Source organism: Adiantum capillus-veneris, chromosome 18, assembly GCF_014529385.1.
Source record: "Adiantum capillus-veneris isolate H3 chromosome 18, ASM1452938v2, whole genome shotgun sequence".
Classification (NCBI taxonomy): domain Eukaryota; kingdom Viridiplantae; phylum Streptophyta; class Polypodiopsida; order Polypodiales; family Pteridaceae; genus Adiantum; species Adiantum capillus-veneris.
In genome coordinates this window covers 152,473,330-152,501,310 of record NC_140948.1, presented here as the reverse complement: position 1 = coordinate 152,501,310, position 27,981 = coordinate 152,473,330, and positions in this window count along the sequence as shown.

The following is a 27,981-nucleotide window of genomic DNA, read 5'->3' as shown; positions in this document are numbered from 1 at the left end:
GCAGACATGCTTGCGGCAGCTATGTCTCCCAAGCACCAAATGGATTATTCATCCATCTTGGAAAGATGTCGTAGGGTAAAAAGGGATCCTTTACCCACTAAGTACGATTGACTAATGACTAAGACTTTATCTCTTCTACCTCATAGTCGAGGACGACTATGATTTCAAGAGAGAGGTAATGTCATAAAATCTAATATCTAACCAACCCAAATGATTTTCTCATATTGAATTGATCACTTAATGTGGGAGAATAAACGGGAACAAGTGTTAAGATATAGATATGTGCTTATAGATCTATCTCAGCACGGGGCCAATAGTAAAGGGGCCCAAAAGGGAGATGGTCTATCAAAGAGCAAGGCTAACCAATGGAGCATAAGACCTTAGGGTTAGCTTCATTGAAGACCTCCAATAAATGTGTGTAAAAGTCCTTTGACCTTAGGTAAGCTAGGGCTGAGCTTGAGGTGGGAACCCGGCCCAAGCTCGAGGTGCTTGTCGTGCTTGAGGTTTTTGTCATGCTTGATTAAGATGCTTGAGGTGCTTGACTAGCTCCATGCTTGAGGTGCTTGACTTGCTGCATGATTAAGGTACTTGAGGTGCCTTGAGAAGCTTGCCTGAGATGCTTGTGGGAACACCCCCTAGTTCAAGTGCTTTGTCATGCTTGGTGAGTAAGGTGCTTGATCACATAAAGTCAAAAGCATTCCTACAAGAGGGGGGGCGAGCCCTTTTCCTAGGGGCTAGAGAGAGAACACCCACTCACACACACAAGGGAAGCCCCAACTTGAAGAGGCAGCAAGGACACATGTCAGGCCCCTACCCATGTTACCTTCATGTGTTGCTTGAAGCCTATTGGCTAAGCTTCAAAGGGGTCCAATGATAAATTACATGAATTATCTAATTGTTTTAGCATTTATCTAGCCCTCTCTCTCAAAAAGGAAAGGGGGACACTTGTCTCAAGGCTACCCCTACTGCTTGTAATGCCTCCTGCTCATGATTGGCTAGGCCTGGGAGGGTCCAATGAGCTTCAAGCATGAGCTACAAGGGGGGGTCGACCCAAGCTAGCTAGGGGCTTTCTTGAGGGGTATACTCACCCACACACACTCACAATCACTCTCATTGTGTGCTATGCAAAGTGCAAGAGCTCCCTCTCCAAGAAAGTAGAGGTTGAGAGCCTACACCAACACTCTTGGCTATGGAGTGCAAATCCAACCAAGAGCCATGCTTCAATGCTTAAGCTTGCCATCTCCTTCTTCTTCATTACTATGCTATTATGTATGCTAGCAACAAGAGTATGATAAGTGAGGAACTAATTCTTTCTCCTACGAAATGTTTCTTCTTCCTCTTCCCTACCCTCATTCCCTGCTAGCTCTCTCCACCTTCGAAGGTGTTTGAGGTCTTGGGACTGAGGCTTGGGATAGTTAAAGCTTTCTTCAAGTTTATGTTATGTTTGTGATGCATGAAGCCTTCCATCTTCATGGCATCACCTAGGTCACAAGGAACACAAAGACTGTATTGTAACAAGTCTCTCTTTATGGGAGAAATCATAATACAAATGCCTATTGGAGGGGGGACCGGCTCCACATAAATCCGGTCCTCAATTGTTGTCATGTTCTCTAAACTCTCTCTCTTGCAAAAGTATTGTCTATGCCAAGTTAACTAGTTGCTATGATTATGTCAACCCGCTATGCTCACAAAATCATTTCTTGAAAGTACTCTCATTATATTCCGCTACTCTCACATATTAAGGAAAATTCCATTACATGCTCTCCGATCCCCTTCACCACCTTGACCAAGGTTGCAAGGACAAATGAGCAGAAATTCTCCATATAGACCTCCACTTCGACGAAATAATTTTCGATACAGTAATCCAAATATGGGGCCATCTAGCCCTGTGGTATGCTATAACTGTCAACAGGAAGGGCATATAGCTCCTTATTGCCCCAATCCTTGTAAAATCAAGACTATATACTGTTATGTCGAATCTGTAGCGAGGAGGGTCACTATGAAGATTTATGTCCAAAGCGGGTAACTTTAGTTCAAAATGAAAAAGGGAAACAGAAGGTTGATGAGGATCCTAGTACCTCTGCCAATTTAGTAGAGGTTGAACAATTGCAAGATGGATTCCCTCGTAAACAAAAAGCAAGGAAAGTGACCTTTGCTAAAGAACCTGTGATGGTCGGGGTAGTTACTCGATCTCAAAAGATGGACCATGATAAAGGGCTTACTGTCCCAAATGTGAGTAAGAAGGTTGAGGACTCTTTCATAAAAGAGTTTGTAGAATCTCCTGATGAAGTATCTGAGGATCATTCTGCTGATGAGTCACCGATTGCTTTTAAGCTACAGTAAGAGGAAGAAATTACAAAAGGTATAGCACCTTTTCGAGAAAGGTTACAGACATGTGTAGCTCACAGGAAAATCGTACCAGATACTTGTAATTTATGGGAATCTATGAAGGATTGCAAAATCTCATTGGACTTGACCACTTTAGTAGAGATATCTCCTTTGTAAGAAACAATTATATCATAAGCTCGTATGTAGGAGAGGGAAGAGAAAAATCTCTAAAATGATGGAGCAAGTCAAAGAAAAAGGAGTTCATGTACTAGATATTTTTTATGGACCTAGAAGCACCTACTATTTCCCTGGAAATAGGAAGCCATAGCATAACAGAAGTGCAATTAGATGGTGGAGCAGTAGTCAGTTTAATGATTGAGCAAACTATGGGAGAGTTGGGATTGAAACAAGTGGAGCCTACAAACATCGTTCTACGCCTGGTAGTTCAACGACGTGTAAAACCTTTAGGAATTTTACAAGGGGTCAAGACTATAGTGGCAGGACTTGAGTTTCAAGTGAGTTACTTGATAGTTCGACCACATTCGTATGGGGCCTCTTTCCAAATATTGTTAAGAAGACCTTGCCTTGTACAAGCCAGGTGTAGCAAAGATGGCATAAAGGAGTGATCGCTATTGGTCCTTGCAATGATAGAGTAGAACTGCGAGTTGTCTCTAAGGAGTTTTTGAGGGAGTATAAAAAGCGGACAGTGTCAGAAACGAAAGAGAACATAGATTATAGTGGTGACAAATCAGAGGATGAAGAAGAAGTTAAATAACGCTTCTCATTAAATACGGATAAATATTCTTGATTTTTGCACAATGGTTACCATATGCGGATAGATGATGATTTCACTGGGACAATCTCTGCATCAGAGGGTGTTGGTAATTATGCCTGTCACCTAGGAATGGGTAAATACGAAGCTCATTACTCTTCGGGTTATGATTTTGATAAGGATATCGCACAATGATTGTCCACCTCAGATGAGTGTTTGGTAAATTTTTTTAATATAACCGTGAAGGATACCCAGGCTATTATGGATAAGCTTGAAGGAGAATACAGTGCACTCCTAGAAGTAGATGCTATTTGGGAACAATTACTAAAAGAGCATCAGCTAGCAGATGAAGCTATGGCTCAAGTGCTACAAAAAATGGCCCAATTAGAAAAAGAAAAAGGGCAGGATATTTTAGAGGCTAAGCATAGCAAAGAATTATTGAAGCAATGGGAAGATTATTATAAACAGGAAGATATGGAAGAACAGTTAGAGGAATATGGGATCACTGACGTCCCTGAATTCTAAATTGAGGCTCTTTAACTGAAGTAACACTTGATACCTATATGGTAAATGTTGATGACTTGTCAACAAAGAACTATGAACCTGCGATTGTACCCTATTGTGGGACACAATCTGTAAGTGTTGTGAGTGATACATAGGATAAAAATGAAGAGTCTGAATCTCTTATAAATAAACACAACCTACTTGAAAATGTTGTCTATAAGGAGGAAAAACATCCTCTAATTAGGGCTATTCCCCATACACAATCTTCCTTTGTATTGTCAAAAGGTTATTTAATTGTTCAATGGGAAGTGTCACAAGGAAAATCCTTGACATTGGGCAGTCAATCAAAAGGAGAAGTGTTGGAGAATTTCAAAAAATTACTTACAAAGTATCAACATGCTTTTGCATGGTCGTATAAAGACCTACGAGGAGTCAAGCTTGAGCTATGTCAACACTATATTGGCATAGAACTTGGAGCTTGACCTATTTGTCAACACGTTAGCGTTGCACCAATCCTGTTTATGTTGAATTGGTTAAGGTAGAAATAATGAAACTCTTGGATGTGGGATTTATTTATGCGGTTGGTTATAGTGATTGGGTTTCCCCAATTGTAGTGGTTCCTAAGAAAAAAAACAAAATCCATATTTGTGTAGATTATAGAAAACTCAATGGGAAAACTAAGAAAGATCATTTCCTTTGCCCTTTATCGATCAAGTTTTAGATCGTGTTGTCGGATATGTCCTTTATTCCTTTATGGATGCATTCAGTGGCTACAATCAAATTCAAATACATGAAGATGATCAATCAAAAACTACTTTTACTATTGAATGGGGAACATTTTCTTATTGAGTTATGCCATTTGGGCTATGTAATGCCCCTGCCACATTCCAATGTGTTATGATTGCATCTTATCAGGATTTCCTACAAAAGTGGATGGAAATTTTCTTAGATGATTTTTTAGTGCAAGGAAGTGAAGAGGATATGCTTGAAAAGTTGGCCTTAGTGTTTGAACATAGCATTGAAATGGGCATTTCTTTAAACCCTGAGAAGTGTATCTTTGGGGTAACCAAAGTCATTTTGTCTCTCTGGATGTCATTACGGTTGATGAGAGTAAGGTTGGTAAAATCAAAGATTTGCCAGTACCACAGAATCTTCGTCAACAACTGCGAGGATTTCTAGGGCATGCAAATTACTATAGGAGATTCATTTTGAACTTTGCTTCAATTGTGGACCTTTGACAAATTTGCTTTAAAAGGATATAGGTTATATGTGGACTGAGAAATGTCAAGTTGCATTTGAAGACATTAAAAATCGGTTAGTAGAAGCGCCAATTCTAGTGAGTCCTGATTGGACAAAGGAATTTCAGATCCATGCTGATGCATCTCATCCAGCAGAGCAGGGGCTGTGTTGTGTCACGCTAATGATAAGAAAGTTGATCATCCAATCTATTATGCAAGTAGGGTCTTAATTTACCCTGAGCATAATTACACTACAACTGAAAAGGAATGTCCTGTCTATGGTATTCTCTGTTGATAAATTTTGGCAGTATCCATTGGGGAATCATTTTGTATTCTATGTGGATCATGCGCATTGAAATACTTGTTAAATAAACCAGAGATTTTTGGAAGAGTGATTCGATGGATGTTGCTTTTATAGAAGTTTGACTTTGAGGTTGTGTACGACCAGGAAAGTCACATGTGTTAGTTGATCATCTTTAGATTACTTACTAATGATATAGAGAGAGGAGTTGATGATGAGTTACCTGATGCTAACCTGTTTCTGGTTGAAAGTGAGTTACCTTGATATGCAGACATAGCTAATTTTCTTAGCACGTCTGAATATCCTCATAAAGCGACTAAGCATGAAAAGAAGAAACAACTTCTTCAAGCTCGTCATTATTTGTTGATGGGGGATTTCTTATATCGTTATTTTCCTCATGAACAAATTTATAGATGATACTTAAGAGAGGATGAAATTTATCAAGTTTTAAAAGCATTACATGATGAGCCTTGTGGAGGCCCATTTGCAGGGGAATTAACTGCAAGAAAAGTATTGATGGCAGGATATTGGTGGCCGAGACTCCTTTACACATTGTAAAAAGTGTGATAAATGTCAGCGAGTTGGTCAACCCACTGTGCAATATGCAACGCCATTAACGCCACTACTAGCTTTGAAGACATTTGAGAAATGGGGAATAGATTTTGTAGGACCCATAGATCCTCCATCCTGATATCGTTCTAATCAATATATTTTGGTATGTACAGACTATGTCACCAAGTGGGTTGAAGCTAAACCTCTGAAGACTGATAAAGCCTTAGGTGTGGCTAAGTTCCTCTATGAAGATATCATTACAAGATTTGGTTGTCCACTAGAGCTGGTTAGCAATCGAGGATCTCATTTCCTTAATGACACTATTAGGGAATTAACCGAGTTATATAAAATTAAACATCAAAAGTCTACACCTTATTATATGTTCAAATGGGCAAGTGGAGCTACCAACAGAATTTTGGGTAACATTTTAACGAAAACGCCAGCTAATAATCACCGTGATTGGGATGAACGATTACCTGAAGCATTATGGGCTTATCACACAACTTTTAAGGTAGCAACCCAACATACACCCTTCACTTTAGTTTATGGTGTTGAAGCCATATTTCCAATCAAAAGGGAGATTCCAACCTTAAGGGTTGCCTTATCTACTAGACTTGGTGAAGAGGAATCTTTAAAAGATAGGTTGTTTACCTTGACCAAACTCGACGAGATGCGCTTGCTAGCCTTACAAAGTCTTGAGGCTATGCAAAGGTGACATAAATCTTGGCATGATCTCCATATCAAAGTTCGGAAATTTCAAAGAGACGATAAGGTTTTAATTTATGATAGTCGTTACTATAAATTCCCTGGAAAACTATAGATACAATGGTTAGGTCCTTTTAAAGTACTTCGGACCTTCCTTAATGGATCCTTGTTAGTTCAGAACATTGACAAAACTTTAGATCCTTTTAAAGTCAATGGTCTGAGAGTGAAACATTATTTCACTTAGTTCTCTAAAAAAAAGTAAGGGCACAACCATAAATAAAAAAAAGTAAAAAGAGAGAAAAAAAGTTCTAGTTGTAGTAGCAGGCTGTTTATTTTCTTCTTCTTTTAGAATGGGTGTTAACAAAGGTTATTTTATGGTAGAGATTATCGCCTCATTCACCATCACATTCTTTCCATTCCATCTACTTGGTGATTCATGGACACCTCTCTAGATTACTTGTTTGTTGCGTTTAGACCATTCGTTCGTGGGTTAGGCATAGAGAATATAGTTTGCATGATTGATGATATACATGAGGTAGATTGGCTATTATGATGGTGGGCCATGGATTTTGATTTAGAGGTGCATGATTGGGATTATTTCCATTTTTTTATTACACTTTTTGGGTATTTTTGTGAGAATGACCCTATAGCATTTATGGAGATGTTTCCTGTCTTAGATGAGCATATCCTGGCTGACCCCATAGTAGATTTCGAGTTTATTACTCTTGACAATGAGGATGAAGGGGTACCCTTGGGTTTACCTAAGGGATTATATCATATGTTGTTCCCTAGACAACAAGAAATACTCCAATATGTCCAAGTACAACCCTATGGAGGGGGTCTTCAGCGAGTTTTACCTTTTGTCTTAGCCAATGCACGTGCACTATTCCGTAATATCTAGTGAGAGGTTTAGAAACAAAACAAAACAGAACCACAGAATTACAAACAAATTTAGAAAAACTCAAATATTCAAAAAAAAATGTTTCCTTTTATGTTTGATTTTTTGTTTTATTCAAAACAAAACACTACAAAAAAGAAAAATCACCAAAACAAAACAAAAACAAGAAAACCCATAAACATTAGGAGTAGGATAACTACATTCCTTTAGGGGGAGTGTAGTCTAATCTTTTTGCAGAATCGAGCAATTTTGTATGGAGGAAATACCTGTTACAAATTGGAGCTGATTGTCAAAGCTGTATCTGGGGATGTAGTTCTAAAGTGGAGCATTTTCAAGCAGATTAAACAGGTGGTTTACTTCTAACTATAATGTTCATTTTTTCTTCTTCTTTTTTAGTTTTTATCATTTTATTCTTTCTGTAATAGATGTGTCAGTGACAAGTTAATACCACACTATTCATAGTCAAGCTTGTTAGCTTAGGGGGTTTATATATTCTTTTTAACTTTCTTTTATCTAGACTTAGCAATCACCGATCGGTGACCAAGCTGTTAGTGGCTGAGAGAGGTAGTCAAGGTGATTATTTAATAGAGTCACTGTAGCTAAACTAGTTTTGGGCAATATATTTATGCTCTTAATGGTGATCTAGCGATCCCTTAGAAGTGATGTAGGTATCTATGGTTGGGAGTATAGACCTTCAAACTCTAGAGGATGGGCGATATGCTAGTTAATTTACACTAATGATGAGCCAAGGGGAGAATAGAACAAAACTTTTATGTTATATGTTGTGTGACCGTCGTCGTACAAGTTTGGTAGGCGAGTGGGTCTACTTTGTCTCTAGTGATAGAGCCACGAGCCGTAGCCACGATTTGTACGGGGTGGAAGTGTAAGTGCTAATAATTCCTGCTCGACGCAGCAGTGAGAGTGGAATGCATGCGAGAAAAAACAATCAAGTCCTACGTGACTTGTAAAAATAAAAATAAAAATAATATTAAAAAAAATTAATGTATGAAAAAAACAACAATTAGAGTCTTTTTTTTTTGAAAATTTGGGAATTCAAAACAAGGGAACTTAAATTAAGGGGAATGACTTCCACTTAGATGTGAATATTGTACATAATTTTTATAATATAGGGGTTAATTGGTTTACCTCTATAGAGCTCTAGCGCCATGGAGGGGGGTTGTTCTTGCTATTAAACAGTAATAAATTTATTGACTTGCCTAGGGCGGTTTATAGTTATTCCATTAACTAGTCACCTTATTATTAATTTTAGTTGCTATTGGTGAGGTTTAAGTTTGTGATTTTTAAATCTTTATAAATACTAGTTAGTGAGGGTATATACGTTTTCTGGGGTTAACATGTTTATATAACTACGTCTAGTGTTTATTAATTTGTCACTGAGTTGTCATTGACTGACTGATTAACGGTTTTATTGTTGAAACAAATCTTGTTCTTGTTTTAAAATAAGTAAGAATGGACAGAGTATTGGTGTTAGTGTAATGTATTACAGGCTTTATGCTCATGAGGGCGTTCACATTTAAGGAGGGGAGCCAGTTATTTTTTAAAGTGTAGCAGTCAAGCTGGGGAGTTGCAGCAGTTCAAGAAGATTTCATAGTGTTGAAGATATTTTCTTTTTCGTCGAGGATGACTTCAAGTTTCAGTAGCGGAGGAATGCAGACACCAAGATATTTTTTATTTTTGTATCAAAACTGGGGTAACTTGGGATCTGCATGGGCATTTTAGATGCATTTGCATACAAATTAACTACATTATGATGTGTTTAACTTTATTTTTGTCAGTTTTAAGTCTACTTAAATATATATATTTATTAGTACTATTTGAAAACATGTTCGTAGCGAACGTTTTTCCTAAAAAATCACCATAGTGAGGTTTTGAGCTCATGACTCGTTGGAATAGCTAATGAAGGTCGTCTTATATGATTGTCTTTTACGATGTTAAAATTGCTCATCCCTAGAGTTTGAGCAAGGAAAAGGGAGAGGTTTTCTATCTGTAGTGTAAAAGGGAGTGAGATAGGTTTTGACCTTAAGACTTGTTGCTATTGATCTTTAAGATCTTTTAGGATGGTCCTTCATTAGGAGAAATATGAACCTTGCATGGGCCTTCTAAGGAATCCTAATTTTTAGGGATTAAGGCTAATGTTGTGTGGGGTTTAGGGGACAAGGGCATTGAAGAAGGTAGTTTTGAGTAGGCTTTTCTAGCCTTTTTTTAAGACAAATGTAGGATGTGGACCTAAAAGGTTGCTTTCTCTCTCTAAAGTGAAGGAAGCATAGGGGTGTGTCCACATCAGCAATTCCGTGGGTCAAAAAGAGTCCAAAATTTGACTTTTTTTAAAAAAAATTATTTTTATTTGTTTTTTACTTAAAACTCCCTCCCAACATATATACATATCCAAAAATCATTTTTTGACCCATTTTTTAACCCACAAGCTTAGAAAGTCCATTTTTTCAAAAATCTTTTCCCCCAAAAAGTAATAAACATTTTGTTCTCTCATCCTCCTCCCTCCTCCCTCCTCTCTCCCTCTCCCTCTCCTCTCCCTCTCTGCCCCTACCTTCCTCCTCCTCCCCAATCTCTCCCTCCCCTCCCTCCCTCCTTCTCTCCTCCCATCCTGCTCGGCCTCTCTACCCTTCCCCCTCTATCTTTTCATCATTTGCTTCCTCACGCAACAGCTTCCATGGTGCTCACGGACATCACAAATGGTTTGCTTCCACCACCACGTACTCCGCACACCAAAAGCATACATATTTGCTTACCCACGGCATTTGCACCGAAGACCACTAGTGAAGGTGATCAAAGGTCATCACAGGAACGTCGCACCGCTTGTGAGACCAATGCTGACATTTGGGTGGATGGCCATTTGTACCCTTACGATCCTATAAGCCGCTTCCATCCACCGTTTAATAGCCTTTCCACATTTCTTCAATTTCTTGGGAGGGGAGAAGCAGGCTTGTTAGGCTATTGCAAGCGGCTGTGTATGGGTGCAGGAGCTTCTTTGCATATGTGGATGCACGAATGTCAAGCTCTTTACCTCAAGACGACGGCATTACTAGAGAGTGTTGCCTCTTTGGAGAGGGTAGTTAAAAGTCTTGAACAACAAATGCAAGAAAAGGAGTCCCACATCCAGAAGCTTACCAACACCATCACATACTTGAAAGAAACACCCCTTGGTGCAAGGGAACGCAAACGTCCGTATTCATCCATTGAAACTCTTGCACATTCCGGAGGAGCACGCAAACGACGAGTTACAGCCACAAGGTGATTTGGTCTTTACTTGCATGCTGCATTCTTACTTCACACTATTTTCTAACATTTATGTTTATTTGTTGCTAGAAACTTCATCCAGGAGGCATGCGGTGGAACAAGCAAAGATAATCGAGTCAACCTTCTCACTAGTTGTCTCAATACCGAGGACGTTATTTCTATCTTACAATCACCTGGAGGTAAGCACATTAAGGATGCAGTCACCAAGGACCTTATGCGTAAATTAAGAAATGTGGTTAATGATGATGACGTTCGACAAGCTTGTGATGAGGCTGGAATCAGCACCAAAGCCTATCAGGCTATTTTTCAACTCCTGAAGGATGCCCTCAAAGAACATGGCATTGTGGAAAACCTATTTCCCATTCCTCACAAGGTCAAGCTCGCAAAGAAGGCCACAAACGAAGATGTGTTCTCCCGCATTGGGACATACCTACACATTAAGGACACAATGCCAACTTCCCTTTATGCTTCGTGCGCAACAAAGACAAGGGGAAAAGGTAAGAAACAATCCATAAGACCTTCGAATAAGGGATTTCCTTACACAATGTGGAACAATATTTTCGTGGATCTTAGAAGGCTTCAAGAAGCCATGCTTAGATTTTACGAGTTACCTGAAGAAGGTGACACACTTTACTTTTTTCTTTGGTATTATTCTTTTCATAGAAGCTGAAGTTTAAGGTCTTAGCACTATTTATTTTGTAGTGCTTGGCACAAAAGTCGCTTTTGTGCTGAAACTCGATGAGTGTCAAATAGTGAAAGGCCGAAGGTTAGAGAGGCTAAGTGTCACTCTAATGAACGAGGCCCTTCTGCAAACCAAGCGAAGGGATTGCGCAAATGGAGTCGTCAAGAGCATAGCAACAAGTGGCAAATGTCGCAAGGTCCCACCAAGCATGCTGCATGGCGGCGATGCAGAGTGCGACAAGGATCAAAGTGGATACTGCGCGAGTCACTAAACGTGAACGCATGGTCCAACTCTTAGCGACATGTTTATTTAAAAAATAATACTTCTTTTAAAAAAATTAGTGTGAACAGGGCCCTTTTTAAATGGGCCCTTATAAATATTGTATGCTCTCATAAATCACTCATTTCTTAAGAATAGGTGAGCTCTTACCAACGAAATGGCGCGCACCAAACAAACCGCGAAAGAGCATCCGCCTGCCAACAAAAACACCCTCCAAGGATGTGAGAAGCCGTCATGGCTTAAAACGCACAAGAAAACGGCCACGAACACCTGGCCGTTCCAGGAACTCTTCTGGTAGTGGGCATGGTGGTAGGGCACGAGAGTCATCAAGGACTGTTGAATCTCCACCTCCTCAAGATATAACACCTAGAAAGAGAATGAAGCAACGTGCCCAGCCCTGGAGAGAAGCAGAGGGCCAGCAAACATCAGAGTCCGATAGGGAGCAGCCGTCGCGCCCCCAATCACAAGCAGGACCATCCAGGACTCGAGCGGTCAATACAGACACCGAATCAGAGAGTGAGCCACCATGGTTGCGAGAAAACATACCGCGCACACACCGGGTGGCCGTTGGGGGGAAGACATTGCCTCAAGGCAAGGGAGCTCTCCCCACACGACAAGATCGGCAACCAAGGGAAGAGGAAGAATCAGAACAGGCTGCAGAACCAGCCCCTAAGCATGTAAACAGACGCAAGTCTAAGTTTTTCAAGAAGCCTTCACGCCGCCCGCCAGCAAATGTGCAAGTGCCCCCAAGACAACCGTAGCGGCGCCGAAAAATAGCAAGGGCATTTGCAGAAATCCGCCACTACCAGAAGACGACGGAGCTCTTGATTCAACGCGCCCCCTTTGCTCGCACTGTGAAGAAAGTGCTTCAAAGCTATGGAAATCAGTACAGCCTCTATAACGACCCGACACACACTCTTGGAAAGATACACCTACACACTAGGGGGCACCACTCAACTTACACAACACACCTGGCCGAGACAGGGAACACACCTCTGGAGTGAGAGGGGAGAGACTATCCACTTGCCCACTCCACACAGACACATACACACACACACACCCAAAAAACTCAGCTCAAAAGAGAGGAACTTCTGATAATTAGATACAAATGAGCTTGGGCCAACACTAAGGGGCAAATAGCTCACACAAAATGGGTAAAATATACCAGATACAATCACAAATTGGAGAAGAAGCTTCGCTCATAGGAGAAACTTACACTGCAAAAAATGGAAGAAAAAGAGTGAGAAATTTGGCAAAATGCACAGCGCCATCGCGTCCGGAACGGCCCAAAACCCCAGTCTACAATGTCAAAGTGCTCAAATCCGACCTCGGATGAGCAGTTTACGGCCAAAACAGGCTCCAAAAACCCCAAAAACACACCTGCAGCTGTTCCTCCTCTCTTCTCCACATTTTTTCTAGTCTTCTCTCTGTTTTTTCAGTTCCCACACTTAGATTTTTTAGTTGGGCACCCGTGGCCTTTTAGATGACCTCAAACGGACCCCGAACAGGCCAAAAACTGACCTCGCAGTGCATAGTTGTCACCTTTTTGCATCATCCGCACACCTGGCACTCATTTCTTTTCAATAATGCATCTCGCAACCACGTGAAGTGGCCCCAAAAGATAATACTCATGATGGCCTTTCTGCATAATTATCACAAGAAAACATCCACTTCGTGTCCATACTTCTCCGCGTGCAAGTATTGACCCCGTTCGACCTCCTGACGCCACTCGATGCCATCCGACGCACCTGCTTACCTCATGTCGTCGGCCCGCAGATAGCTTCCTCAAGAATTTTTACGCGCTACCAACTCCTCCTTATTGTAGAAAAAACACACTGGTACTGATAATAGTGAAAATCGCTCCACTATGTACACCCTGTCCTACCTGTACACACGTGGGCCCCACATAACCACCTGGCTATGGAAATTGGGTAATCCATTATTCGATGCACCATGCATGTGTATGTACATATGCGCAATCCCTTGCTCAAAAAAACTCCTGACATAATTTGCCCATCCCCTAGCCTGCTAGATCATTCATGATCAGCAGCAGCATAGAGAGATATGAGACTCGCGGCATCAGAGGTCTCTTCATCCTTCACCAACATTGCTTGCTCCACAGACAACTCATCTTGCTCTACCATCATTAACCTAGCATGATATAATTTAAGACGCAATCCATTTACCCTTGACTTATGTAGAATCCCATCCAGGTTAGCCAACTGATATGTACCATTTGGAAAACACTCCACTACCTTGAAAGGGCCTTCCCACTTAATCTGAAACTTCTTTTGGAAGGTGTTGTCCAGCTTACTATTATAACGCAAAACTAATTCATGCTTCTTGATACCCTTACTTTTGACCTTTTCATTTCTCTTTGCCAAAGCCTTATCCTACATCTGCCCATAATGCTCCAATGCGTCATCCTATCCAACTGAACCTCATGTAACTATAAGAGCCTCTCTTTGAATGCATTACTAGACGGCCCAAGTAGCTTCTCTAGCATCTTTACTGCAGGCAACTCTACTTCCACAGGCAATAGTGCTTTCTTTCCATATACCAAATGAAATGGAGTAAACCCTGTACCTGTCTTCACCGAAGTACGGTAAGCCCATAATGCACTAGGCAATTCCAAATCCCAATTATTCCTTGGTGCTTTGTCACTTTCGAAAGAATCTGTACCAACTCACCATTGAATCTTTCATTTAAGCCATTACACTACGGGTAATAAGGAGTGGTATGCTGGTGCCTAATCTTTATGTTTGTGCATAAGAAGTCTAGCAGTTTAGCTCTAAATCCTGGCCCCTTATCTGAAAGTAGCTCTAATGGCACCCCAAACTTGCAACATATTTCATCATACACAAATTTTGCCACATCCTTTGCAGTGATCTGTTTTACTGCTATAGCCTCTGGCCATCTAGAGAGATAGTCCACTGCCGTCAAGATATAGCTTTTCCCTCTACTTGTGATAGGTAACGGGCCTATTGCATCAATCCCCCACTTTTCAAACACATCAAACGCCATAATGGTTTTTCGTAGCTCTGGCTTCAACACTCTGTTCCCAAATGCTTGAAACCTATTGCAAGACCTACACCAATGGTGAACATCCTTGTGCAAACTAGGCCATACATACCCCTCTTGCAAAATCTTATGCAAGGTGATCTTTAGAGAAAAATGGCCACCACATGCACCTTCATGATTCTCTTCCAACACTCTGTAAAGCTCCTCCCGCCAAGGTACACGTCTCAACACGAGATCAACCCCTTTCATGTATAATACATCACCGATCAATTTGTACCTGTATGCTCTACGCACAAAACCATACTTCTTAGACTTCTGAATCTCCTTTGGAATAATTCTCGTTAGCAAAAACTCCTCTTCTTGAGCCAAACTTTCCCGGCCATGATAAAGAGGTAAAGTGGTCCTCAACACAAATAGATCCCCAATCATGCCTTGATCTGCTTCATGTGCCTCTCCATTTAGAGCACGTTCAATGTGTTTGATGCTCCATGCTTCGAACTTTTTTAACAGGCCTTTAATTCTGAAGCACATTTCCTTCAATGAGGTGTTCTTGCTCTTCCACACACCCAGCACTTGCTTCATCACTAACAAGGCATCACCTTTTATGCTCAACCTTCAAATCCCATACTTCAAACAAATGTGTAATCCGGCTTCCAGAGTAGCATATTCAGCCTCATTGTTACTACGAGCATCCAATTTGAACCCTCTCTTGCATACTAGCTTCCCCTCTGGATCATAAAGTGCTATACCCCCTGAAGCTGCATCATGGCTCTTTCTATATGAACCATCAAAGAACAACACATGTGCATTGCTGATCTGTGGCACTTCTTCAACTACCTTTCTCACCACCTCTTCCTTAACAATAAGGGGATTCTCCTTGTAGGTCAACAAATCAGCTAGGGTAGCCCTTGTACTATCTTCCACTAGAAAAGAGAACTCAAATTCTTGCAGCTCAATTACCCATTTCTTCACCACATTTGACATGTTAGTACCATTGATTAACTGTGGCAAAAAGGCATAACTAGTCAAGAAAACAAAAGGCCGTGGTAGCAAGTAATGATGAAATCGTCGACAAGCAAATATTACACTCGCCATCACTAGCTCTACTTCCGAGAACTTTCTCTCCGCTACCAACTTCACTCGGCTTGCACAATACACTGGCTTCATATAATGGCTGCCCTTCTCCTTTTGCAATAGCATGGCTCTAATGGCATCATCCCCTACTGATGGATTTACATAAAACACTTTCTCCCAATCAGGAGCTTGCATGGTTGACAACCCCCCTAACACCTCTTTCACCTATTGAAACACTTCTTCACACTTGTCATCCCATTGCAATGGATCATGCTTTGCCACTTTCTTTAATGGATAAAGAAGCTGCGAAGACAATGGAATAAACCGTGCCATGTACTTCACTTTGTGTATAAAAGTTTCCAATTGCTTCGTACTCGTAGGTGATGGAAGAAGAATAATAGACTTAACCTTATCTAGATCAGCCTCAATGCCATTTTCTGACACCATATGGCCCAATAACTTCACCCTTGGCTGTGCTAGATGACATTTCTTTGGATTTAGTTGTCCTCCACATTCATCATATCAAGACAATACCATCTGTAGCTTCTCATGGTGTTCTGCCCTACTGCTATAAACACAGAAGTCATCCATAAAAGCTTGAACACAACTACCAATGAATGGTTCCAACACCCAATTTGCTCTCTTTTGATAGAAGGAAGGTCCATTTGACAACCCAAATGGCAATATTGTGTAGCAATAGCAACCCCATGGGGTAATAAAAGTGGTCTTTGTGCGGTCTTTAAGAGCAATCTTCAATTGAAAATAGCGTGAAAAACCATCACACACATTGTACCTCTCATAACCTGCCACTGAATCCAAGATCTGATCGATGAATGGAAGAGGATATGGGTTCTTCTTAGTGGCTGAGTTTAAGGGTTTAAAATCTACACAAATTCTCCAATTCCCATCCTTCTTTGGACTGACTACAACTGGACTCACCCATTCTGTGGTCTCCACAGGGACTATGAACCCTGCCTTCAACAACTTGTCCACCTCTTCTCGCAAGGCTTCCATTTGCTCTTGACCCATCCTTCTTAACCTTTGCCGCACTGGCTTAGCACCTTCTTTCAGCTCTATATGCATCTCTTCGCCCTTGAACCCTCTGATCTATTCATATGAAGTAATGAACAAACCAGGAAAACTAGCCAGCATGTGCAAATATATATCCTTCTCCATAGCTGAGAGGTCTCAACTGATCATTTGTGTCAACAATTCCTGCTTCTTTGACAACTCAGCCTTGGTTTGCATCAGCCCTTGAATCACTTCATAAGGCCCTTCACCCTCATCTTCAACTTCATTCGCAAATGCAACTAAACCAGACTCCTGGATTTCTTTGTCCACCAAAAGAAATGCAACATCAGCATCCTCATCACTGCTGGTAGTGCTATCACTGTCCTCATCTGTCACCGTGGAAGAGTCTTCATCACTAAACTCATCCTCATCTTCATATATCTCCTCTAATAGTTTCCTTGTGTCCATATTATAAAGCTTCTTGGTACCTGTCTTTCCATAGAGGCTAATCGTACCATGTCGCCAATCTTGAACAGCTCCCACTGCACGTAACCATGGTCTGCCCAATATAATAGGATATACTCCCAACCCTGATGGCATCACATGAAAATCAACCACTGCCTTTGCATCATATGCCTCCACTTCTAAGCTCTTTACAACACCCAAGAATTTTACTTTTTGATGGTTTGCCAATCTGATCCGAAAACCTGACACCCCAGCCACTGTGAGACCCATCTTCTCAATGCATGAGTGTGTTATGACGCATATTTGGGCTCCACCATCCACATAACCTTGTCCCAAATTTTTCCTTTTATGCCACACATCTATTATTGGACAAATGTCTGGTAGCTCATCCATTGCCAACACCTTTACTGAACCTCTCTCTAGCTCTTTCTCCATTGGGTTAACCATCCTCTTCCACTGTCGCTTTAGCTTAGGCACCATCTCTATAAGCTGCCCAAAAGTAACATCTGCCTTCCTGCTCGTCAGATCCTCCTTCAAGTCATAGCTTAATTGCCCATCCCCTAGTGGAAAATCTGAAACATGAAACTTTCGACGAGCTCTCTTTTTCCTCTTGGCCTTGACATCCTCGCCTTCATGGCTCTTTCCTTTCTTCTTACTAGGACCTGGGGCACTTCTTCCTTCCTTATCCTCTGTGGTCCTCTTCCCAATAGGCATCACTAATGTATCCTCTAGATTTGATGCCTTCTCCAAGGTGACTACACTTAGCACTTTTGTCTTTCCCTTTTCCTCCTGGGTCAGTCCACTGGTTCCTTTGTCTCCCTTAATTTCGATGCCATAATCATTTGACCTAGTTAGCACTTGTATTAGCAATGGATACATGTCTCCCCCCATCCTTGGTGGCTTATCACATTGCGGGCTGATGTGACCCAACTCTCCACAATTGTAACAGGTGGGCGTCTGCCTCCAAAACCTACCATTGCTTTGTCCAACACCATTCCTAGGTCTTTCTTCACCTCCTGGCTGATTTGAATACCTCCCTCGACCTCGATTATTTCCCACTTGACCTAGCATGTTTAGGCTGAGATTCTTCATCAAATCTACCACTTGCCTCATGTCTTGCCTTAGACCATCATCTTGCACCGATGTAGTGACCACTGCTGGCATAACCTGAGTACTAACAGGAACCACTGGTTCATGATGAACCCCTGACATGCGACCTTGTAAAGACTCTATAGGCTGAAATTCAGACCTCATTGGAAAAGACTCCACCCCTAACTGGCTCATTTTCCTCAGCTTCCACTCTTTGTTCCCTGCTACCTCTAGTGCATCTTCATATGTCCTAGGCTTCTTTAGCTCCATTCTCCAACGTATATTCTCCCAAAGACCAGCCAAGAACCTGTCCGTCTTCATCATGTCAGGCGGGGGTACCTATGGTGCTAAGGCCTTGCACATCCGCTCCGATGCCAATGAGAACTTACGTTTGTACACATCTACTGGCTCACCTTCCTTTTGCACCAAAGCCCGTACTTCTTGCCACACTTTGTCAGGATCTTCTATCTTCACAAACTCCACTTCCAACCCATGTTGTAGATTGTCCCAACTCAACCTTACAGGTGGATCAGCCACACGCAACTCCTCTTCAAATGCTTTCGACCAAACTTGTGCATCACTCTTCAAACAAATTTGGAGAAGGCGTAACATCTGCGCAGGGTCATGAATCTTGTTGCTAATGCAGGCAACCTCCATCTTTTCCAAAAAATATTCCACATCTTCATCACTTCTTCCATGAAACTCCAGATAAGAGAAATCCATGGCTACCCAAGTCACAATGCTTTGAGAACCCCTTTGAACACACGTGCAAGAACCCAAAACTTTTACTGACTCAATTCCCAGAAACTTCAATGGAGCTCAACTTTAGATAAGGACAAACACATGCACATCAAATGAGTTTTCATAGTTGATCATCGGAATTACAACAGGCAAAGGGCATTCCAGGATCTCTCTTAATCTTCTTGGCCCGAACATAAAGACTATGCGCTGGTGGAAAAAAATCTTCCTGGACACATGAACATTTATCTGGATTCTTGAGTTAAATGAAATGGAGTGAATTGAGGGCCATTTTGATCATCCATTAGAGACAACCATGTAGCTCCCAAGAAGGCACACCTGACTTATCCTGTGATTTTTGACAAAATTTCAGCAACATCACAGCATAAATGGCTCAAAAGACCAAAAAACCAGCCATCATAACTTGAAAACATTTTGGCAGAGTTTCCCCATAAATAGAGCAGTAGGAACCCAAAATATAGACTGTCTATGGATGTATAAGATGTCAACAATAGAACCTGAGCATCAAGTAGGACTCACTAGTACATAGCCTATGGCAAGGTCAAACAAAGGGTGCTCCAGCTACCTATATCACCGAAAGGATCTCCACATTTGAGAATCCCCCAGCTCAATAAAAACCTCATGCTATCGACCCTCACACGAAGGCTAATGAAAATCGCGTATCGTCAAGTCTCAGAAATGGTTGGGACTACCAAATAAAACCAAGTATAGCTCCACAAATGCGTACAATGGCAGTTTCCACAAGTAACTTACAATCCAGCACACAATGCGCTCAAATAGGCGCCAAATGATGCATACCCACAACAACTGCAAGTGACACCACTGCTACTATAGCACTGTACTCTAGCTACCTGTACCTGTGTGAATCACCTCTACCTGTACATGTCCCTGTAACCTCTAACATGTAACCTGTAACCTATAGTCTGCAACTTGTAATCCTGCATCTCGAAGCTTGAAGCTCGAAGCAGAAGGTACTCGAAGAAGATCCAGTGGGGGCACCAAAAGAATGTGAGTAGGATGAAAACACACATAGCACCTCTATAACAACCCGACACACACTCTTGGGAAGATACACACACACACACTAGGGGGCACCACTCAGCTTACACAACACACCTGGCCGAGACAGGGAACACACCTCTAGAGTGAGAGGAGAGAGACTATCCACTTGCCCACTCCACACAGACACACACACACACACACACACACCCAAAATACTCAGCTCAAAAGAGAGGAACTTTTGATAATTAGATACAAATGAGCTTGGGCCAACACCAAGGGGCAAATAGCTCACACAAAATGGGTAAAATATACCAGATACAATCACAAATTGGAGAAGAAGCTTCGCCCATAGGAGAAACTTACATAGCAAAAAAAGCAGAAAAAGAATGAGGAATTTGGCAAAATGGACAACGCCATCGCGTCCGGAATGGCCCAAAACCCCAGTCTACAATGTCAAAGTGCTCAAATCCGACCTTGGATGAGCAGTTTACGCCCAAAATAGGCTCCAAAAACCCCAAAAACACACCTGCGACTGTTCTTCCTCTCTTCTCCACGTTTTTCCTGGTCTTCTCTCTGTTTTTTCAATTCCCACACTTAGCTTTTTTAGTTGGGCACCCGTGGCCTTTTAGATGACCTCAAACGGACCCCGAACAGGCCAAACACTGACGCAGTGCATAGTTGTCACCTTTTTGCATCATCCGCACACCTGGCACTCATTTCTTTTCAATAATGCATCCCACAACCACGTGAAGTGGCCCCAAAAGATGGTCCTCATGAAGATGTGTTTGCATAATTATCAGAAGAAAACATCCACTTCGTGTCCATACTTCTCCGCGTGCAAGTATTGACCCCGTTCGACCTCCTGACGCCACTCGATGCCATCTGACGCACCTGCTTACCTTATGTCGTCGGCCCGCAGATAGCTTCCTCGAGAAGTTTTACGTGCTACCAACTTCTCCTTATTGTAGAAAAAACACACTGGTACTGATAATAGTGAAAATCGCTGCACTATGTACACCCTGTCCTACCTGTACACACGTGGGCCCCACGTAACCACCTGGCTATGGAAATTGGGTAATCCTTTATTCGATGCACCATGCATGTGTATGTACATATGCACAATCCATTGCTCAAAAAAACTCCTGACATCGTCATGAATTACTTAAGGCTTTGGTGATCCATTCGTAGAATGAAAGGAGGCCCCAAAAATAGTGCTTCCACGAGTCTAGAGCATGCAGAACTTCTAAGAGTTCCTTCTCATATATGCATAGAGCTTGGTCAACAAGGTTGATTCATCAACTTTCATAGGCTATGGAATGCCCTTCTTAGAGCAAAACAGCTCCAAGGCAATCACGACAAGTGTCGCATTAGACTTCAAATGGTTTTGAGAGATCCGACAGTGTAAGCATAGGCTAAGAGATAAGCTTCTCTTTAACACTAGTTTGGTACCAAAATAGGACACATAAGTGTCCTTCTTTTACACATTTGAATTAAATGCTACTTGCATTAGACAGTTTATTTAAGAAAACCCTTTGGATATTCTTAAATATGTTAGCTAGAGGGTCTTTTAAAAATATAACCTTGCATTTTAGAATCTACCATTATCAAGAACTATACTCATCAAGTTGATCCTCGTAAGACTGCGATTGATGGTTTCAACAAATTGACTTTATAAGCTCAAGAAAAAATGAAGCAACCTTTTAGAAAATTTTAGGTGTCTTTTCCACAATTTTGCTATAGATAATTGAAAGTTTTATGTGCAAAAGATTTGACCTGGGAGTATATAAAATAATGGAAAGTTCTATATGTTTGATGTAGCTTTTTCAAGCATATCATTGTATACAAAGAAAAATATGTTTTTGATGTATTTGTGAGTTTTAGAAAGTGATGCATTGCTTACCCTTTCCATCTAGGATGCAAGATGGCAAATAGAAGGGCTTTGGTATGCAACAATTATTGGATTCTTTTAAATATTCAAAATAGCATAAGAGAGAACTTTGATATTTTCATTCTTGAGACATAAGCATTCAAAACCTCAAATAATATCAAACTTTCTATGTAGATCAACTAAATGTATCAAAGTACATGGTACATACATGATTGGGGTGCCCAAAACCTTGGTTTTAATGTTATTATGGAGAACTCAAGATTTTCAAGAGTTTTTCCACGATAAAAAATTCAAGATAGAGTTCAAGCAACAAGATTTATTTGAGTTCGGGAGCCCAAACAATACGTAGTCTCTTGGTTTCAACATATAAAGTCATTTGTAGTTGTCAAATTGCACTAGAATATCCCCAATTCCATGAGGGGAGCTTTCGAAGACCAAAATTATGCTCTAATTCAGCATGTGCTCAAGTATAAAATAATGTCTATAACTTGCGTGTGACTTAGAAACTTGTCTTTAAAGTGAATTGCATTGCTTTCTAACACTAAGTGCTAACACTTGGATTTTCTAAACATAAAAAGGGCCATCTCTACAAAAAGATATAAGAATTTTATGAATTTTTTGGCAAAACAGCTTGAAATTTTACTAAAATTTATGACTTAGAACTTATCAAAATTCTATCCATACGGATTGTATTTTGACATGGAGAAAAATCGAGTGTTTTCTTTCCCTCATGACCAACCTATGGTAGAAGCAAGGTATAAAAAACTTCTTTCTAGCTTGACAAATAAATTGCCAAAACTTAGAAGGAAAACAGGACACTTTAATGTCTCAGGACACTATAATGTCTCAGGACACTTAAATGTCTCTGTAATTGGACACTTAAGTGTCTAATTACAGAACTAGTGTTAAGCTTTTCAAAAGCATTTTTCTCCTTGGTGGACCATATATACCTAACGTTTTTCTTTGTTAGGTCATGTAATGGTCTCGTGATTTGTGAGAACTTTTGTATGAAGCATTTATAGTATGCACACATACTTATAAAGCTTCTTAGTTCATGTAGATTCCTTGGATTAGGCCATCCTTTGATTACCTCTAGCTTTAATGTATCCATTTGGATGCCGTCTTGAGAGATAATGTGACATAAATACTCAATCTCTTGTAAGAAAAAATCATTTTTCTTTCAATTAATATAAAGTTTATTCTCTCGTAAAACTTGAATGGAGGTGTTTCTTGTGTTCGTCTAGTGAATTAGAGTAGATGATTATATCATCAAAGAAAACTTTAGTAAAGGTTTGATGAGGCCTAAATAGCTTCTCCATCAAGCGATTAAATGTGGTTGGTGCATTGTTCAAGCCAAAAGGCGTGACAAAGATCAAAAATAGTGTGAAATGCAGTCTTTACAATGTCTTGATCAGCTATCCTTATTAGATAGTAGCCACGTTTAAGGTCAATCCTACTGAAGTAGGTCTTCTAAAAATAGGAATTCTAAAGATAATAGCCACGCTTATGAAATAGGTCTTCTAAAAATGGAAATGGAAACCTATTCTTGATAGTGATCCTATTTAGTGCTCTATAGTGGACACACATATGCTACGTTCCGTCTTTCTTTTGCTTTAATAACACGGGTGAACAAAATGGACATGAGCTAGGCCTAACCTTGTCTTTCTCAACTAACTCATGCACTTGCCGCATAATCTCCTCCTGTTGAGCTTGAGAACTCTATAAGGAGGTTTATTAGGTGGTGAAATTCTTGGAATAATTTCAATTGCATTGGTCATCATTGCCTCGTTTGGGAGGTAGCTCACAAGGGATATTGTCAATAAAAATATCTTGAAACCCCTTCAGGAAGGATAACTCTAATTCCTTTTGATTATTTATATTTTCTTTTGATAAAGCATTAGGTTCATTCTGAGAATCTTTAACAAAAATCATATACACGGAAATAGAGATCTTTATTGACTTGCTTATGTACAAGAGGTATTGTACTACCCAACTCCCTAGCATCTATGTACATATCTTTTTCCCTGAATCTAAATTAGATATGCCTTTCAAAGAATTTAACATTGGCATCCATGCATTCAAATCCTCGTACTTGAGAGGAGAGATAAAGAAATCCTCCTTGTCCACATAGCTTTGGACATGGAGCCTCAATTTCCCAATTAAAGGAGTTACTAAGGTTTCTTGCCCCTTGAAAGCACCATCGACAGGTAGGACATCTCCCATCTCATAGGCTTGGATGCCTAGCTTAGTGGCCAACTTGTGAGTAGAACCAAGGTCAAAGAGAATATAATCATCATGTTCTCTTACCTTTCCCCAAGCATGGCATAGAGGAGATCCTTTGTGATGAACATCCTCTCCATGAATTTTGATCGACGTAGCTCTAGGAGGCTCATTACCTGTATTCTTGTGGGGGCAAGCATGATAGGCATGCCCTTGCTCCCCACACTTGAAACAACGGTTATCTTTTCGATAACACTCTAGATCTTAAGGAGAGACTTTATTTTTGCCTTTATAAACTCCCTTCTCCTTAGTTTTGTTGTGGTTGGCATTGCCCCTTGAAAGCACCATCAGTAGGTAGGACATCTCCCATCTCATAGGCTTGGATGCCTAGCTTGGTGGCCAACTCTATGGATATGAAATTGTGAGTAGAACTAGTGTCAAATTGAATAAAAGAATCATGTTCTCTTACCTTTCCCCAAGCATGGCATAGAGAATATCCTTTGTGATGAGCATCCTCCTCCCCACACTTGAAAAAATGGTTATATTTTTTATAACGCTCTAGCTCTTTAGGAGAGAGTTTAATTTTGCCTTTATAAACTCCCTTCTCCTTAGCTTTGTTATTGTTGGCATTGCCTTTGGGAGACTGTTGGACATTTTCCTTCCCCTTAGGCTCGTTATGGTCCTTGTTTTCCATGGTCTTAAGATCTCTCATAGCCCCTGTTTGAAATTGATTCGTGAAGCCACTTTGGTATGGTGTATGACCGTAGATATGGTGTGTGGCATTTGGGAGTTAGCATACTCCACCATATACTCAGTTAAACCCGCACAAAATTTTTGTTTTTGCTCTCAAAAATCCATCTTTTTGAAGACAGTGGCTTTGAGATGTAAATCCCAAAACTTTTCTACATATTTGTGGATAGATTTGTAGGGAGAGAGCTTTAAGCTTCACCATTCGGTGAGTACTTTTCATTTGCCATCGGTAGCCAAAAACTGCTTCATGATGGAATATCTTAAAGCTTTCCACATTCGTGGATGTTCACTGTTTGCTCGTAGGCTATATCACCATTGCCTGACGGACTTTTGAAAATGCATAGCTATATGAAGACCTTGGAGGGATGGGTTGCCGAGGGCTTGTTGTAGTTTAGAAACAAGATAGTTTACAAGCATAGGGGCGTCATTAGTTGCTCTTTTTTTAGCAAAATCAAAGCTATCAACATTCATTTCAATATCTTTTCCTTTGTCAGCCATACTAGCAATTTTTAGGTGTAAACTTTTATTTGTACTTTGGCACTTCAAGCCCTAGTTGCTACTCCTCTTCATCTTCAAAGACAAGCAATCAAGCATCTATACCCGTGGCTCGAATATTATTAGTTTCAAGGAGTAGAAGAGAGGGTTCAAGATCCAAGAGAGCACCGGTTCCTACCAAGCTTCTAATAGCTCAATAATGGTTAAGCCATAAGCAAGCCCCATAGGACTCCATTATTAAGACCGTAGAAAATTCCCTATTCTACTTATTCTTTTTCAATTAATAACAGCAACCATTTGTAGCAAGCTTGAGGACCTCTCTTCTCGCGCAAGAAAAGAGAAACCAATAGCTCTGATACCAATGTAACATTTAATGCACTAAACAACTTGTGTGTAGCAGAAATTGATAACATAGTGAGCATTTCATTAAGAACAAGTTCCTAATGAGCATAGAGAGAGTACTTAATTGAGGAAGCAACCTATCAATTTACACCAAGCTAATTTGGCATTGACAATACTTGAAAAGAGAGAGAAATAGAACAATTGACAACAATTGAGGACCAGATTTACATGGATCCAATCCCCCCTCCATAAAGGCTTTGTATTATAGCTTCTCCCATCAAATCAAACTTTTGTACAATACAATTTTTGTGTTCCTTGACAAAACTCATTGGTGCAATGAATACGGAAGCTTCATGCACCAAATTATGCTTGAAGATCACACCTAGTGTTCCTAGCCTCAGTCCCAAGACATCACACACCTTCAAAAAAGGTGAGAGCTAGGACGGAATGAGGATAGATTGAGAGGAGAAAGAGGTATCTTACGAGAAAGAAGTATTTTCCTCACATAATCACTCTAATAGCATAACTTAGCCTAGTAATTAGCATGGTAGAGGAGATGAGCATGCCATTAAAGCTTGTCTCTTGGTTGGATTTGCATTTCATAGCCAAGATTTGTTGGTGTAGGCTTCTACTTCTCAATGCTTGGAGAAGGAGATGGAGTTCTTCTTGTACACATGAGTTGTGTGTGTGTGTGTGTGTGTGTGTGTGTGTGTGTGTGTGTGTGTGTGTGTGTGTGTGTGTGTGTGTGTGTGTGTGTGTGTGTGTGTGTGTGTGTGTGTGTGTGTGTGTGTAGCATTGTGTTAGAGTAAAATGCAGCCTCTTCTCTCATCTTGGTCGACCCCTCTTGCTAAATGCTCACACTGGCCTCACATTGGCTCCTGTAAATCTTAGCCAATCACAAATTAGAAGCATAGTTGATAGCCTTTTGACAAGTTTCCCCCTTTCCCCTTTTGTGAGAGCTTTAGGTAATTAATTATTTTATCTAAACTCTCGTTGGACCTTTCTGTCTTTTGGCCTATAGGAATTAGGCAAGCCCTTGGGCTGCTAGATGCTCATTGGACCCCTTATTAGACTATCCAATAGTCTTCTCGGGAGCTTAATTTCTATTGGTTCTTTTATCAAGCATTTTCAAATTGATTAAACTAAATTTACTCTAGCTTTATTCTCATTGGTCCACCTGTATGGCCATCCAATAGGACTTGAGCGGAGGTTGGGGGCAATTGGCCTAGGAGCTTGACAAGTGTCCAATATTCCCTTTGTGGAAAGGGGGAGAGCCTTTGAGTGTGTGTGTGTGTGTGTGTGTGTGTGTGTTTCTCTCTCATCCCCTACAATATGGGCTCGCCCCCTCCTTCCTAGGGATGTGGGAAGACTTTTTAGTCTTCCCCTGACCATCCAATTTCCCCCCCTTGCTTTGGCCATTGGATAAAAGATTTAATTTTTGGAACCTTAGCCTATGGAAGTCTTAATGGAGCTGAACCTTAGGTCTTTTAAGCCCCATTGAAGAACATTGCTCTTTTGCAGGCTATCCCCCTTTGGATCCCTATTTTTTCTCCTTTGGATCCCTAACAAAGACCGGTCTGACAGCCTTACCAATATTCTAGATTTCACTCTCTTGGTACTTCCCCATATTTAATGATCATTTTAGAATGAGAAAATCATTTGGGAGTATTAGATTATAGTTTTTATGAGAGCTCAAGATTCTACAGGGTACATCCACAAGGATATATAAAGGTTGTCATGCATGGTCATGCAGCATGCAAGAGATTGACAATACAAAAAGTTGAGTGGAGTGATAAATAAGGTAATGCATAGATTTTCAATTTGTTTGGAAATTTTTCAAAACATGATGTATAGCCCTACCATGCAACATAGGTGAGTAGTACACTTTAAGCAGAATAAGCACAAGCACGACTTGTGACAGTTATCGTAAGCATTAAATTTTTATTTTGTACATTGTTGGCAAATGACCAATGATTAGTTTGCAAACCCAAATCAATCACGTCTTGAGTACAAAACACATCAATACAAAGCATGGCTTCTCTTGAGCACCTCGATAGAACACGATCATCAACAATTAAATTTTGATGCAAAGGCAAGGCAAATCGATAATATTCTAGCATCTCAAGGAGACCGGCACAACCTATTGCTAGACTTGATGAAGGGTGTAAAGATGCTCCATATGTATGACTAGCCATTTATTCCAATTTGAGACTCTGATAAGAGTCTCTCTATTTTGCATTCGAAATTTGCATTTTTTCTAGGATATGGTTCCTAGGCAAAAAAAAATTTGAGCTTCAGTCTATCAAGATAATCTTATATTGGATGTACCC